This window comes from Zootoca vivipara, chromosome 1 (genome assembly GCF_963506605.1).
Source record: "Zootoca vivipara chromosome 1, rZooViv1.1, whole genome shotgun sequence".
Taxonomy (NCBI): Eukaryota; Metazoa; Chordata; class Lepidosauria; order Squamata; family Lacertidae; genus Zootoca; species Zootoca vivipara.
In genome coordinates this window covers 90,063,325-90,079,627 of record NC_083276.1, presented here as the reverse complement: position 1 = coordinate 90,079,627, position 16,303 = coordinate 90,063,325, and the positions used below count along the sequence as shown (strand labels likewise).

The 16,303-nt window shown below is 43.0% G+C and overlaps 1 protein-coding gene across 1 annotated transcript in view; it reads right to left on the bottom strand.

The window, feature by feature from the left end:
- Nucleotides 1–16,303, bottom strand: part of GLI2 (GLI family zinc finger 2) — a 200,149-nt gene that overhangs the window by 49,195 nt on the left and 134,651 nt on the right. The gene's annotated exons all lie outside the window — the stretch shown is intronic.

The following is a 16,303-nucleotide window of genomic DNA, read 5'->3' as shown; positions in this document are numbered from 1 at the left end:
AGATTCCTCTTCAATCCTCTTGCTGGTATACAGTATTTCGGAACATGGGCAATGCACTTTGTGTGGGCCTTCCCTTGCACTTGATTCAGAAGCTGAAGCCACATACTCAACCTGAATTTTGGATGTTGGCAGATGCCACCAAACTCCTCAGCACGCTGCTGGGCACCTGGGTCCCCTTGCACCCTTGAGAGCGCAGTGTGCCAACCACCTCAGCATGGTGGCGGGGTGCATCAAGGGTGAGCAGAGAGGAGTGTGTGGCAGTGGTGCAAACTGTGCTCGGCTGGGATGTGCACCCTCTTCTGTCTGCCTGAAGAGCCACAAACTCTGTCCAATGTCAGAGGAGAGGAAGGCAGGCTCCAGCTCCCACCCTGCTTCCCCTCTGCCTCCTGACTGGCTGCTTTCCTCACTGGCAGGTGGCTTTCAGGAGAGAATGTGCACTCTCAGTTTCCAGGAAACCTGCCCCGCCAGGGCAACTTGGAGATTCTGGCCTGGCAGCGGGTAGACCCTTGGGAGGCAGAGTTTGTGTCCAACTTTACGGTTCTAGAAGTCTATGGTTCTCTTAGCGAAAGACGCACACCACACGTGTCCCAATTTTCCTCTGTGGCGTGTTAGAGTGAGACCCTATCAGCGTATGACACCTCTGCTCAGAGATCTGTACTGGGCTGCCAATCTGCCACCGCACCAAGTGCTACTATTAACCCAAAACCTTGACAGCTGTTTACTGGCAGGGCCACCTTACCCCATATATGGTCTTTGGCCACTTCGATCTGTGGAGTTGGCGCTGTTCCTTTCCAACTAGCGCAGTCTGGTTGCTGGGCCGAATTGTAAAGGCACCCATATGATGGCAACTAAGTAACAGGAGTTTTGCAAACCTGTTTATAATTACTTTTAACCCCTATGCATGCCATTCTTATTCAATCATTCTCTCTGGCTTGGCTTTTTTTCTTAAAAAAATGAAAATAATAAGGCTGTGCTGGATTCCAAGAACCATAAAGTGGAATACTACTGCCATGGGAAACCCCCCCCCCACACATGAACAAAAGCCTTACAAGGTGCCTGTCTGCCTGTAGGCAGATTGGTGAGGATCAGCCCTAAACCCACATTTACATACCAGGAAACAGGGTTAGGCAACCAGCTGGAGCTCCCTAAATGAGGTTGTTGGAAAGAAGCCATTAACCCAATCAACATTTATAAGGAACAGAGCGTTAAATACTAGTGGGTTGCTGGCTATTAAATTATAAAGCACAGGGGTCTCTTTATGGAATCCACCAGAGTTCTGGCAATCCTATAGATGTCAACCCAGGAGTAACCCTGGTTGAATACAATAGGTTGTATTCAATCTTATTAATACTCCAAGGAGGCCCATTTAAATGACTAACTCAGGCCCATTAAGTTCAGAGGGTATACTCTGTGTAAAATTTCACTGGATACAATTGACTCCGACCCAGGTAAGTGGGTATAGCTAAGGTGGGCAACCTTTCTTCTATTGAGGGCTACATTCCCTTGGAGGAAATCTGCTGGAGGACACATGTGAGTGGTTGGAGCCCCTCCATTTTATTTTTCTTTCTGCCACCTCATTCTCTCTCTTTCTTCTTTCCAATACAGTAGGCTGCTGGTGAGGGGCAGATCCCTCTTGCCAGAGGTTGAGACTGATAGCTTTATGCAGTTGGTCTGAGGGCTGCATAATGTTAGCTCTGGACCGCTGGTTGCTGGTATCCCAAAGGCCTGTATCCCAAAGGCCACAGCAAATATTTTGCAGCATTTGGTTCTTTTGTTTATTTCACGCTTTTGAAGTTGAAGGAAATGCCATAGTAGGCACCAAAAAAAGGTGGCACCTTTCACAGACAGGGACAACGCTCATGAAATGAACTCTTACATTTCTGTTCAGCACTAACTTGAAACTCTAATCCAATCAAAGAGTGCTTAGCACTCGATAAACTCCAGGAAGAAGATTACTTTTTGTGTGTAGCTTATATCTAGCAAGAGTGATCATGGACGGCGGAAATTAAATTGGGGAACCTGAAACTCTTCAATGCAGGAAAACCTTGTACATAGGCACACAAGCCCATAGTGAACCATGGAGATGGGGAAAAACTTTATGGCTTGGTGCACATGAGGACCACAACACTGTATTGCCAAGGACAGGTGTGGGGAACCTGTGGCCCCCCAGATGTTGTTTGACTTCAGCTCCCATAATCTCTTACCATTGGCCATGCTAGCTAGAGTTGATGTGAGCTGGAGTATAGCAACATCTGGAAAGCACCAGGTTGGTCACCCCTGGCATAGTAGAAAAGTCCACAATGAGAGATTTGGCTTTGGGTTGGGTGAAACCAGCCAAAATTAGACTCTTAAGGTGCATTCGTCGCACCATTTTCTTCTTCCACAGTACAATTTTCTGCAATCACCTTGGGAGTAGTTCTAAAAGAATGCTGAACTTGGATGCCCCTACATTTTTTCCTGTCTCGAGAGAAAGCAAGCAAACATTTAGTATCATCAGGTTATTTGCAAACTTATGGCTAGGAACTTGAATTTAGCTCAGATTTTCCATGAATAAGTTACATGAGAAGTCAAAGGATAAAGTTCAAAGGATCCTTAATGAATAATCAGATTGCATGAAGGCCTTGAGGAACATACAAGAGTGGAATATGGAGCCTTTAAATCAAAATGCAGCATTTTATTTTAGGGGGTCCCTCTTTTTAACCTATAAAACTAAGGGGCGGTTAATGCATTCATGTGCAAGAGAGTGCATGGGTCCCAAGATTTGTCTTTTAACTGCGTTTTTAAAATTTGTGTTCTGTTTCTGATTATTTCTATTCTCTTTCAACTTTGATCTGTGTTTTGGGTTCTGAGTTGCTCTGTATAAAAGGAAGCTCTGTGTTCCTGATTCCTGTTATCACGAGGGACTGAAAAAGGGCTATAAACTTTTCCCTTTTTGGTCAAAGTGCATGAAATTTACAGGCACATAAGGGCCTTCAGAGTGGATAAAGCCTCCCAAATTAATTTCAAATAGATCAGGGGAAGTTAAATGGTTTCTCTTCCCTCCTTTATCTCTTTTCTGGGTAGTAGGAAACAAGGCCTTGTCTCATTCTTACCTTAAAACAATGAGTATCTGAGTGATGCATATTCTTTTTCTTTTTTTTAACTTTGCAGATTCATGCCAGTCTTTCTTTCCAGTGAAAGGTTGTTTGTGTTCTCCAATAGTACTTACAATATGAGGCTGTTTAGAAGACTGGCTGAAGAGTTTTGAAGAGCTCTGAATTTTGTTTTGTTACAGCAGAGCAACATAGGATTTTTTTTAATGAAGCTTTTAGCTTGTAGAAAAATCCTCTGCTGCTGTGCTTCAAATAATAATAATAACAACCCGCAGCTCTTCAGTGTTCTTCAAGCAACATTTTGGACAGCTTCCCTTTTTACAAAGCCCAAAGACCTACAGAAACATAGCAGTTTATAGGAAATGTCACAGAAAAGCACAGAAACAGAGTGACACAAGGCTTCATGGTGGCCCTGATATGAGCTGGAGGGGAGTGGTCATTGACAATTTACTTCCACACAGGGAGGAGGTGAGAGACCCCTGAATAACCCCAATTCACTTCATTATTCAGCCCACACAGAACTGATGCACCCTCCTAGCATGTGCATGGCCATTTTTCATCAGTGGATCCCTGCTTTTCCCACTGAGAACATGCTTTCCACTTAATTTAAACAATGAGTGGGAAACCTGTAGCCCTCCAGATGTTCCTGGACAGCAGTTCCCATCAAACCCAGGCTGCATGGCGAATGGTCAGGAATGATAGGAGCTGCAATCCAGCAACATCTGGAGCCCTACAGGTTCCCCACCTACAGTTTAAACCAATGGAACTTAAAATGCTTCACCAAGGCTGGATTGTGTCCAGTGAAAGAAAACGATGATAAAATCATATTATGATCCATCTCTCCTGTGCCTGGAGGGTAGGATGAAGGCAAGGAAGGAGGAACGAGATGGTTGGCATTTTTGCCCTACTCCACAATAACCCTCACCTTCCTTAGTTATGATGCTTGTTGGGTGCATGTGCTCCTTCCTTGGCTGCATTTGGCAACCTGGTCCTAGGGTGAAAAGGCTGCCTGTAGGGTCTGGGCCACTGGATTGCTCAGGGGAGGAGCACACCCATCAAATGCCGTGAATGAGCTGGGGGAGGAGAAAGTGGAGTAAACTAGGCAGCCAAGCTGGTCAATCAACATCCCCCACATCTGTCTCTTCTCATTCACTCCTCGTTCTGCTGATTTCCTGCCCACTGTGTATGGAGTTCCTCTACACTCCTCATCATTGTGGAGGAGATTCATTGCAGACTATATTCTGCAGGCCCAAATTGCTAGGATAAGCCAGCTAGATCTTTTGAAACACCTTCTAATTTAATGTACCCCATTCTTGCCACTGTCAGAGAGAGAGAGAGAGAGAGAGAGAGAGAGAGAGAGAGAGAGAGAGAGAGAGAGAGAGAGAGAGATGCAGAACATAATGTTGGTCTGATGGGCATGGTTACTCTTATGGCCTTCTTTTGCAAAGCATTTCCCTTATGATTGTCATGAGAAATATTCATGATGAGTTATTTTATGCCTCAAAGCATACAGTGACAAACACACCCTTAAAGTTGTTAAATCTGAAATGTAACACATGGTAAAGTCCCATGAAGCTAAGAGGAGATGCAAGCACAATGATGATGAAGCAAAGAGACAGATTTTAAAGTTTACCCGTGAAGTAAAAAATAACTTCAAAAGTGGCCCTTTTTATGTTATTTGTTTATTAACCACAAGTTTGCATCCCTAGCTCTACCAGCAGTCATTTGGCACATGTGGTCACACTGTGGGATCTTATTAGAGGTTTTTTAAGTGAGGTCCTTGGTCAGCCGCTCCCTAAGCCCTCATTTGGCTTGTACAGAACAAGCATCTAAAGAACGTGAAGAAACCATATTGAGGAAGATTGTTTAAATGGATGCAGCAGCTGTTACAGGAACACCAAATCAGAAGAAGTAGACCGGCAGAGCGATCTCAGACCAATTATCAGAAGTCCTGCTGACTTCAACGAAATGTACTCCCAAGTATGCATGCTTAGGAGTGCAGTCTAGATGTGTCATGTTTTGTGTTATTAGCCCATTTTCATATCAATTCTTAAAATAGCAATCTAGTACCTAGTTCAAGGCACTATCTTGTGCCTAATCAGTATCTGGTGCATGGAATGTGCAATGATGCACCTCTGGCTTAGCATCAAATTAGAGGCCTCCAGACACCCACTTGAAATCATTTGGAAGAGCCAAAACATAGTGCAGATATGGAGATGATTAGCCTGATGGGCACCCAACTCTGGTTCCCCCCCCCCACAAAGAGCATGTTTTGTTCAATGAAATTCTGGCAGAGCATTCAGATCCAGACCTCTGCCAAATAAGGTCTGCTTTTAACCACAGCCACTTGGGTGGTCCAGCGCTAGACTGCAGCCTGTAGGATCTTTCAAGCCACATAGTCTAATTGGATTGACTCATCTCTTCCTCCTTTCAGATGTTTTGCAGCATGGAACTGCATGGGGATCTTCTGGAGAAGACCACGTTCTTCTGTTTGTGACTGACAACACACTTATTGACTGAACCATGGGTTCCAGTGACTTCATCATTTCTGTTGGTTCTGTTGGTCTAACCCCACCAAATTCCAACACAGAAACTTTGCAAATCTAAAACATAGACTAAAGATCGTGTTTTAGTTTCACATTCTGTTTGTATATTTCTAATTGTTATGCAACATCCCATTCTAAAACACTTTCGTTTTTAAAAAACCCAACTTTCACGGCACACTAAATCGAATTGTGAGCTTTCCCTCTCTCAAAACAAACTTTGTTCCGCAGAAATATGTGCAGAAGGCAAATAAACTACAGTTTTTGGCACAGACAAAAAATACAAATCAGCAATCTGTACACATACATAGAAAACAGACACTGTACCCGTTAAAGAAGTATAATTGAAGGACACAGAACTTAATACCACACAGGTCTACATGAGCTCTGATGTCACACAAATTAACATGTTTGCTTTGGTTTGTGGCCTGACATGAACCCCTCTTTGCACATTACTTGTGTACAGAGGGCAAGTGTGTTGGCCTGGGGATGCCCAGTTACCCCTGCCCCCTCTAATACTATCATTGTGGTCAACATAATGTTTGAAGTGGGGGAAACTTTTCTGTGCTTCCCTGCACAGAATCTTGATTGCCTGAGATAAGAATGAAACGGTTCAGACTTCCTTTATATTTCTGCTACTGCCAGGAGATGTAATGTTGCTACATTTATAGTATGGACATGTTGGGTTTTTTGTATGCTGTTACATTTGCTATTGTGTTGCTGCTTTGTTATTGTGGTTATTATGAAATTATCCTTGCAATTGTTGATTTTGTGGTGTATTGATGGTTGTAAGCTGCTTTGAGCATTATATTTTTGATCATGGAACAAAAAACATGGGCAGCTAGAACTGTATGTGTTGATTATACCGTGAGAACCACAGCGACACCCCATGTAGGCAGTGGCAGTAGCTATGAATGTTTTTTTCTCCTGTCACAGTAAGGATGCCTGTCATCTTTTCTCACTCATATATATATACTTTGCAGCCATCAAATCAGCCTGTACAATAACGCAAATGGCTGTTATTTAGACTATGTTCTACTGTACTGCTGACATGTGCTAAGGGCCATTTTAGCTGTATATTTATACATCCAGTATATTTTGTCTTACTGTTTTACATTTGGGGGGGGGATTAAGCCACTCTGAACTTGTGCTTTTAGAGAGAGCTATAAATGGAATGAAATAATAAAAAAGATGTCCTCCAGTGGATTACCAAATAGCTACTAGCACTAAGTCAGAGATGGAACAGAGCTCAATAGAGATGACAAAACAATGAAATACACATAAACCATTTATTTCCTTTTACTCCTACTCCCAATAAATGCAGTACATACAATGATATTTGTATGTAGGTCACAAGGTACTTCCCTGGTTTTATCGGTCATCTAACTTCTAGTGTCCATTACTGTCGCCCTTACTAAATGAATAACATAAACAAGGATCCAACAACAGCGTTAATGGGCCTATTTATCATACAGACTTACAGCAGACTTACAGTATGCATGTATACTCAGAAGTAAGTCTCTTTGCATTCAATGGGACTTACTTCCAGGTAAGTGTGGTTAGGTGTGAAGCCCTGGATAACATTTATACCATTGTAATGGCTGAGGCTTCCCCTCAAAAAGCTTAAGAATAGTGGTGTAGATTTTACCAAATGTCATGAGGTTGACCAAACAGCTACAAGAAAACAACTTTTGCACATTCAATTGCTAACTTTGAGTTTGGATGAACTTCCAGCTGCAAAGAAGCAAAGAAACATTGATCAAAAAAGCCAAAGACTTAAAAGTAAATCCTGTGGAAAAGTACATAAGAGTGAACACTGTGGCTTTGTCAAAATGTGTGCTATTAAGTTAAACTGGCTTGTAAGTTTCATTTTATAAAAAGTGACTTTAAAGACAGGTGTGTTCCTTTTTTATCTGCCTGTGGATACTAGATAAGCCATATTTTTTGACAGAAATATGTCCTTTTGATGTAATGGACTAGACACAAAAAGATTTTTTTCCCACAAGGAAAGCCTGTGTGCACAAGGTCATGTGCTAATTTGCCAAATAGAAGGTTTGTCCCCACAGAACAAATCTGGGAGATCATAATAGGGAATGCTGCCCAATTAATAGTGATACCATTTGATAAACTGATAGCAGTAATGTTCCCCCTGCATATGGAAGAGATGAGAGACCTATAAAATGAACAGAGGCAGCTAGAAAGGAAGACTGGTGTAATGTAAAGTTCCCACAAGAGGCGGAAAGTGATACGGTGATACACCAAACACAGCAAGAATAAGCGCCTGTCTAGTATGCTGGGGGAGGGACTTTTTCTGCCTGGAAATTCATTTCAAAATACAAATTACTTGGCCAATTTAACATGCAGATGCAGATATATTTGTAGATAAACAAAGATCATAAGGATCCTGTTTCAGCAATTGATTTCAGCTTGGAGAAGTGGGCAAAGTTGCTGCTGAAATCAGTAAGGTTGGAAAGCGCTTCACATCACGCCAATTGTTTGGCTTTAAAAAGGGGAGGGTAGATGTCATAGCCCTACTTGGGTGTTCAGTTTGTATGCGAGTTTTTGTTTTCACCAGTGAAAGTGCTGTCAAACCCTGTCTCCCTGTCTTCTTTTTCCTCATCCTCCATAAGGCTGAATGCATGCAGTAGGGAGCCTCCTCTTTAATCCAGGGGTCGGCAACCCTAGGCCCATGGGCCACAAGTGGCCCATGGGGGTCACTTAACCGGCCCATGGACCCCCACCGCCTGCTTGGGGATCCCTGCTGCCCACTCAGTCAGCTCCCATGCGGCGTGCTAAACTGGCGTGGAGCAGAGCAGGGACTGCCTTCTGCAACGCTGGCCGGCTTCCCATTGGCTGCAGGAAGCTCCTGCAGCTAATGGGAAGCTGTGTATGCCTCCTCCGTGCCAGAAGGAGCACCGGAAATAGTGTATGTGCATGCGTGCACACACACATACTGCAGCCCACCGCGGCATTTGCGGGACCATGAACCAGCCCAAGCCACAAAAACTTTGCCGACCCCTGCTTTAATCCTTTCCTGCACAATAAGGCCCCTTGCTTCAGACCTTTGCTTTCCAATACATGGAGGGCTGAAAAAAGAGGAGGAGGATATATGCTTGCGTGAGGTGGAGTGGGGGGCGGGGGGAGGCAGTCTTGGCAGCACACCTCCCACTCTCCCTCACACAATGGAAATCAAGTGTACAATTGGAACATCCATAAAAGACAAATAAATAAATAAATCAGAATATGTAGGATATAATCTGGAAACTATTTTGACGGTTGTATCTGACTCAAAGTACAGTAGACTGGTTGGAATTAATGGACAAGATTAGTTTAAGTCCATTGATATCAATGAATCTACTCTGAGTATATCTTAGTTGGATAAAACACTGAATCAATACCAAGAAAAATAATTCAACAGTGAGTGCTTCTAAATTAACTTTTGCTGATATGGATCAGAAGAGGTGTTAAAAGAGCCTAGCCAATGTCAATACCATAAGATACATACATGTTAGTTGTGCTAATTCCATATTTTGGGGTATTTATTCAGAGAAGCCTGGAAGACAGCTTAAGATTTGAATAGAGGTTTTTAAAGATGAATATGACAAAAATTAACACCAGGAGCTGCTCTGAAATATGTTCATTTTCCCTATGACAAATATCTTTCCCATCAAATATATTTAAACAACATAATTGCAATTGGACATAACATTAAACCATAGTTTAGTGATTTGTGTGCAATACATCTCCCTACTCTTTCTCTGTTGTAGCCTCAAGAAGCAACAGATGCTTCCGATCACCTCCTCCTCTGGAATAGTTATGAAGAGGAAGTTGAAAGCAACTGTTTCCACTTTCAACTAACCACAGTTTGTGATTTGACTGAATGGGAAAAGCTATGGTTAGTTTAAACAATAGTTTATCCAAACAATCCAAGATCCAACTGTGGTTTATTAAAACTAACAGCAGCCTCACTTTGGTCAAAACAACATTCAGTGGTTAGTTGAATATAGAAGTGGTTGTTTCTGATCTCTTCCTTGCAGCCACCCTGGAGAAGAAGGAAGGGTGGGAGTATGAAAGCCTGAGGTTTGTTCATCTATCACAAAACTATGGTTTAGAATTACATCTGAATCTGGTCACAGATTGCCACATTGGGACAAGACAACCATGGCAGGACAGTAAACAGTATCTGGAGATAGCATTCACCCGGTAAAGGTAAAGGTAAAGGTAAGGGTAAGGGTAAAGGGACCCCTGACCATTAGGTCCAGTCGTGACCGACTCTGGGGTTGCGCGCTCATCTCGCATTATTGGCCAAGGGAGCCGGCGTACAGCTTCCAGGTCATGTGGCCAGCATGACAAAGCCGCTTCTGACGAACCAGAGCAGCACACGGAAACGCCGTTTATTCACCCTGTATCACACTTTATATGGCACTTTATATGGCACATTTTTACAGGTAGTCATATCTATCATCCATACAGCAGGGATTTTTGACTTCCCATCGGACATGAAAGGTAGCTGTGTATTTCTAAATTCTTGGGCACTTGAAGTAGTGTGTGCCCACTTCATGTTTACAGATCCATGTCTTTGTGTTAGACAGTTAAAATATTATTCACTTACAGTCTTCGATGGAGCTTATTCCCTTAGGCAGTGCACAGAACTGCATCTTAATCCTTCCTCAGATCAAAATTCAGTAGATTGCTTGGGGCAATATGCTGCTGTACTCTTATTGTAACTGCAGATAGAAACTAGACTTGCTTAGGTGTAAATCTGACACACAAAGTTTGAATATTCAGAAATTATATAGAGTAACCTTCCCCCTTTCCTCAGCTACTCAGTTTTTAGAGACTGTGTGCAGAAAAAAAACACCCAAAACTTATTTACAGACCGTAATGTTTAGAGAATAACACACAATCCCACCCCACCCCCCAGCACTCTCCAGCAATCTAACATTAGGGCTTGCTCACACTTATGGCTTATCCCCAAACTGCACAGTCTTTTATTGAGATTTGAATCCCATGGCCTTCTTGGATCACTCCAACTTTTCTCTAGCACTGGCCCTACTATTAGGCAGAGTGAGGCCTAATTGGGTGGCTGATTTTGGATGTCATGAAATTGTAGTGAATTATTAGTAATTTTATTTATTACTATTATTCTTATGATTAAATATTGTTGCTTCCAGGGAAAGGAATAGGTTTTTGGGGAATTCGCTGGCCTTGAGTGCCAAACACCTTGACTTAGTTGGGAGGAGGCAGCAATTTCCACTGCATCTCAGACAGCAAAATGTCTCAGGTTACCTCAGGGCTGTCACTTTTTTGAGGAGAAATTTAGATTGTTCTTTTGCACTTTAAAAAATAGCTTTTTCTGCGGTTAGGAACTGGTGGTAAAATGCACTAAGATGTTCGAGATAATGATCAATTGATGGGAGATGTATGGCCTCTGTACAAACGAATCTGGATGAATGCTCATTGCTGTACAACATCCCTGCAAACAAATCTGAATGCAAATAAAGAGCAAACATCTCCTAAGCTCTGTGCAAGCTTTGGACAGGTAAATCAGGGAGAATGCTTAATAAACATGTTACTTGGAGGAGCCCTTGGGATGGCTCTGCTCTCTTCTTTACAGCTGGTGTGTGTGCGCGTGCGTGCTTGTGAAAAACATTGTCATGCAGAAGACACTGATTCCCAAAGTCCCTGTTAAAAACATATAACCTCCCCATTTCCACTTTTCTCCTGCACAAGGCCAAGGTAACATGTTTGAAGAAGAATCCCCGTCTGTTTTCTTTTTATATTAATTGACTTGCACGGCTGTTTTATTGACTGGGGTGGGGACGGGTGGCTAAGAAAAAAACTATGGGAAAATTTGAGGGACTCCCCACCTCCACCACCACCACCGAATGAGGATTTCTACCAGGTATGTACGCCTGCAGCTTTGTAATTCCGTCCGAATAAAAACAGCAGTGCTGAGGCTGAATCCTAAAACGTGCCAGGGTATCCATTCCTGCCCCCCCCCAATGCTATCTTTCTTGTTACATTTCATAGTGTCTGACAACTTTTAACCACAGGAAAGAAGCTGCTTTGAAGAAGTCTCTTGCTAAGTCAAGCTCTAGCATGGAGCTTAGGCGCCTGAGCCCTCAGGGCTCCAGGCTTGTCAGCAGCCTTTTTCTTTTTCTTTAAATAGCTGAGTTAGGGGTTTTCCCTTCAGAAGTTTTTTTGGGGAGTGGGTGGGACAGGAGAACAAATGAATTTGAGTAAGAAATGCATACTAAAAGGGAGGGACAGAACAGAGCTCCCAGGGCTACCACGGCAGATCTGGATATAATTTCACACTTTTGGAAGGCATTTAATTCTAAGTTGTCCAGGATGAATTTTAGATGGGCAGTCCCACAGAATTAAACGGACATGAGGCTGTCAAGGGAGTATCTGTCAAGGGAGTATCCCTTGTGTTGGTTCTTCTATTAACATCCTCCACCAAGCCTACTGTTTTCAGCAGTCTCCTCTTTAGATGGGTCTGGAAAGCATTTGCGACACGGGGATTTACTTATTGCCAGCGGAGGAGTGTGCAAAACTTATTACACAGTGGAAATTATTACAATGCATTCAACTGGGTGCATGAAGGAACTCTCCAATGCAGTTTCCCATGTGTGTATACTTGCCTGCATAGAACAATGTCGGAAGAGAGACATTCATTTGCCCAGCTCATCAGGCACAGAAACAGTCACTTCATAGTTTTCTCCTGCCTAAGAGATGCTTTCTGGAAACTCTGGAAACCATGTCTCTCTGTCTCTCTCCCCCCCCAGATGAAGATACTGCTCTGCAAATCTGTTTACTTGATACCCCATACTGCACACTATGAAATGTGTCCCACGTTGACTGTCCCAGTTTAGGGTCACATTAGAGATACACAAAAGCCCAGACAACAATTTTCTATGCTTCTGCTCTGTCCCCGACCAGACTCTTGTTGGAGCCCCGCTGCTGCTGTCCCCAACAGCTGTGATGAACTAACTCCTGTGCTCATTAGGTTATATGCAAACAGTGATGAAAGGGAATGTAGAGCCGTGTCACGTTGAGCAGTCAGAAAACAAACCTTTGACACAAAGCAGCAGGCAGATAATAAGACTCTGTGGTTGACAACAAATGAGACTACACTTAATTTGCTGTGCAGTGTTCATGTAATTAGATACATTTGGTACAGGCAAGGAAGTAGACAGCTAGAATATGGTCATGATGAATTGGGGGACCCTCTGTCAGGCTCTGATCATATTAATCATAAGGCCAAAGCTTGGTGACTCAATTTTTCTTCCGAGTATGCACTGTTACTTTCTTTTCCACAGGGAAAATAGTCTACAGTTTTGAACTATAATTCTTGTGTAGACACACACACACATACACACACTTACATGTTGTGTTTGAAGTAGAATAATCATAAGAAATATTCCTTTTGTTTGAATAAGGAGATTTTCTTGTACACGGTTATAAGCACAGGATAGCCCTATCAATTCTGCAGCAGAATTCTATTGTCTCTCATGGCACCAGGAAACAATAGCCCCTACCGTAGCATCCATGAAATCTACACAGTGTTGGCCACTCTGTTTACCAATCTGATCTAAAGCACAGGATGGTGTCAGTGTACACTATAATAGATAGGAAGCCCTCTTTCCTTCCTGCACATCTTTTCACCAGAATTATAACTAGCAGGTTTACAAAAATAAAAGGATACAGTTGTAACAAATTAAAATTTAGAAAAAGATATCCAAAGGTTTAGTAAAATCTGGTACTCAGGATTGAGTGTCTGAGAATGCCTGAGTAAACACATGTGTGGTGAAACACCAAGGCAGCACTTGCCTACTGCACCTCCAAAAGGAGATAATTTCACAAGGGAACTACCACTAAAATTTGGTGCCCCACCTCTCTTGCTCTCTTCTACATCACTGTTGCATTGCCCCCTGTGGTGCTGGCACCCAGTGTGGTCGCACTACTCTTAAACCACCTCTGACCACGGACAAGGCCTTCCAGATGACTATGCAAGGCCCAAGTCACCACCAGAGCCCCCTGCCTGTGCCATTTGTGGCTATGGAGGCTTGAGGAATTACATTTCAGTGAATTCTGATTCAGGCTGACCTGATCTACACACCCCAGACGAATGTGCAGATTGGAATGTTAAAACTAGCCTGAATTCTACAGGGCAGTTCTTGGCTCACAAAACATACCACGGTGCATTAAAAAATTGGTGCTTCGGGATTTAGAAATGCACTTGTGGAGATATGTATTTCACAAGATTTATATAACGCTCGATCATAATAAACCCTCAAAGCGGTTTAGAAAAAAGAATATAATTATCAGTAAAAAAAAAAAGGAGCCGAAACCCACTATTTAAAAGAGCTGTAGTCCAACAACACCTGGAGGGCCACAGGATAGCCACCCTTACCCAGAAGTCTGTTTTTCTTGTTTTCAATGTGCAACCAGAAAGGCTACACTCCCTCACTTCCACAGAGGTTTCTGCCAAGGAAACAGAGGAGGCCTCTGACTTCAAACTCCGGAAGCACTGCTTCTTGTTATGGATTGTCCAGTAGCAAAATAAACTGTAAACTTCTATGTCACGTAGGGAAGTATTAAGTTAGAAACAACATGTTGCTAAAAAAAAAAAGCTGCAATTTTAAGTCTGCAAAATAATAAACTTGTTTAAACAAACCTTTGTGTTTTGATTTCAGAGAGTAAAGACTGATCTTACCCGACATTAATGCCTTTGATTGTTCTTTCAACCAAGTCAGTTACTAAGAAAGAGTACAGTATAATCCTTTGGGGAGTTGGGTTAGGGTCAGAGGCTGGCAGCTGGTAGGGTTATAACTGATGTAATCCAGGTAGATCTTGCTCATAGGTAGGCAAACTAAGGCTGGCTGCCCCTCTCGTAGGGGCAGGCTTGCTAGCCGCCGTTGGCAGAAGCGCTGTGCTGTGCCTCTCCCAACGGCAGCTACCAAGCCTGCTGTTGCAAGCGGGCCTTCGCTCCATAAGACGCACAGACATTTTCCCTTCCATTTTAGGAGGGAAAAAGTGTGTCTTATGGAGCGAAAAATACAGTAATTCATCCCTTGTCCCCTGGGATGCTGGGGGAAAGAGCAGCAAAAAGGAAACCGAAGCCTAAGAGCCCAATCAGATGAGGGTACTGGGGGACGGCATCCACCTCTTTGCTTTAGATTGCCTTGGTCTAAGACAGTTTTAGGTACAGAGGTTAATATGTGGGCATTTCTTGGCAGTAGAGCAAACTGAAGACAGGAGTTCTTTATTTTGAATACAAGACCCAAGGTTGATGCGCACACTCTTGCTTTTTAGTACTATGCATTGGCTCAGCTTGGGTTAGATATGCACGTGTTCTTTTGAATGATCCAGTTTGCATCCAGAGGATGGGCAGATCCAGGCTCAGAGTTGTTCCCAATCTACAAGTACCTAGGTGGCAAGCCTATGCTTATTTACCTGGAAGTAAGTCCCACTTGACTCCATGAGGGGTTATGCCTGTTAATTCATCACCATGTTGTAGAACCTGCAATTCCCACTAGCAGAGAGCTATCCTAGAATGCTATGAGTGGTATTTGACTAAGATTTACTCAAAGTAGAGCCACTGAATGTAATGGACCAAAATTAGTCATGTTTATTCATTTCAGTGGGACCACTCTTAGTTGACTACCACCCTAGATGCTTCATTTTGCATGGAAGGAATGGAACTCCAGAGCAATGTATTGTTTTTTGTTTTGTTTTAAACAGTTAAAAGATCAGAGCATTTCCCGTTGCCACTCCAAATCCATTGCTATGAAACCCCTAGGTTTTAGTTTCAGAAACCATGGATGTTGTTTTTATTATTTACTGGATTTGCCAGTTGCTTCCAAGGGAACTCAAAGTGACTTACATTATAATTGTCTGACATGATAACAGTGGCCATGTTTTATATTGAACTGCTCCCCCCATCTCCCCGTGATGGGGGCATTTCCCCACAGTGATCAGCATGCTAACCATGCAGTGATAAATCCAACGAGGGATATTCCAGGCCAGCTAGGGAGGCACATTTTGTCCCAGGCACTGTGCCTGGTATTTTTTGGCAACAATGAAGCAGTTAATACCCTTTTTCAAAGACCTCCGCAACTCCCCATTGCATGAAATTGCCCAGCTGTCAGACCTTCAGACTCGCCTTCATCCTCACAGCAGTTCTTCTCCTGCTTAAAAAGGGGGATATCCGGAAACAGGGCATTCCAGAAGAGGAAAGGGGGAGGAAACCGTCAGCTGTGCTGCTCTTCATCATGTCCTTAGGAGACGGCATATTTTTCTCCTCACTGATTGCAGCTGGATTTGGAAACAGCCAGAGCAGGATTTTGACCCCTCTCTAGAGACATTTTCTCCTCTTTCTCCAAAGTCTCATTTTCATCTCTAGCGAATTACTTGCTGTCTATCACTGGCTGCTGAGTAAGTCTCAAAAGTATGAACACCTAAAAGTGTAGCTTTGCCTCTGGGGGGCACACAGAGGAGGGCCTACTGAAAATTCTTACGAAAGGCAACGAGGTCCTGTATTTGATTGGAAGAGGAGGAACAACGATGCCCATGTGTGTGTGTGCCAAGATTCTGCAGCAGCAGTGCAGAAAAACATTTTTTTTACTAGCATTATCATTATTATATTTATTTATCTCCCAC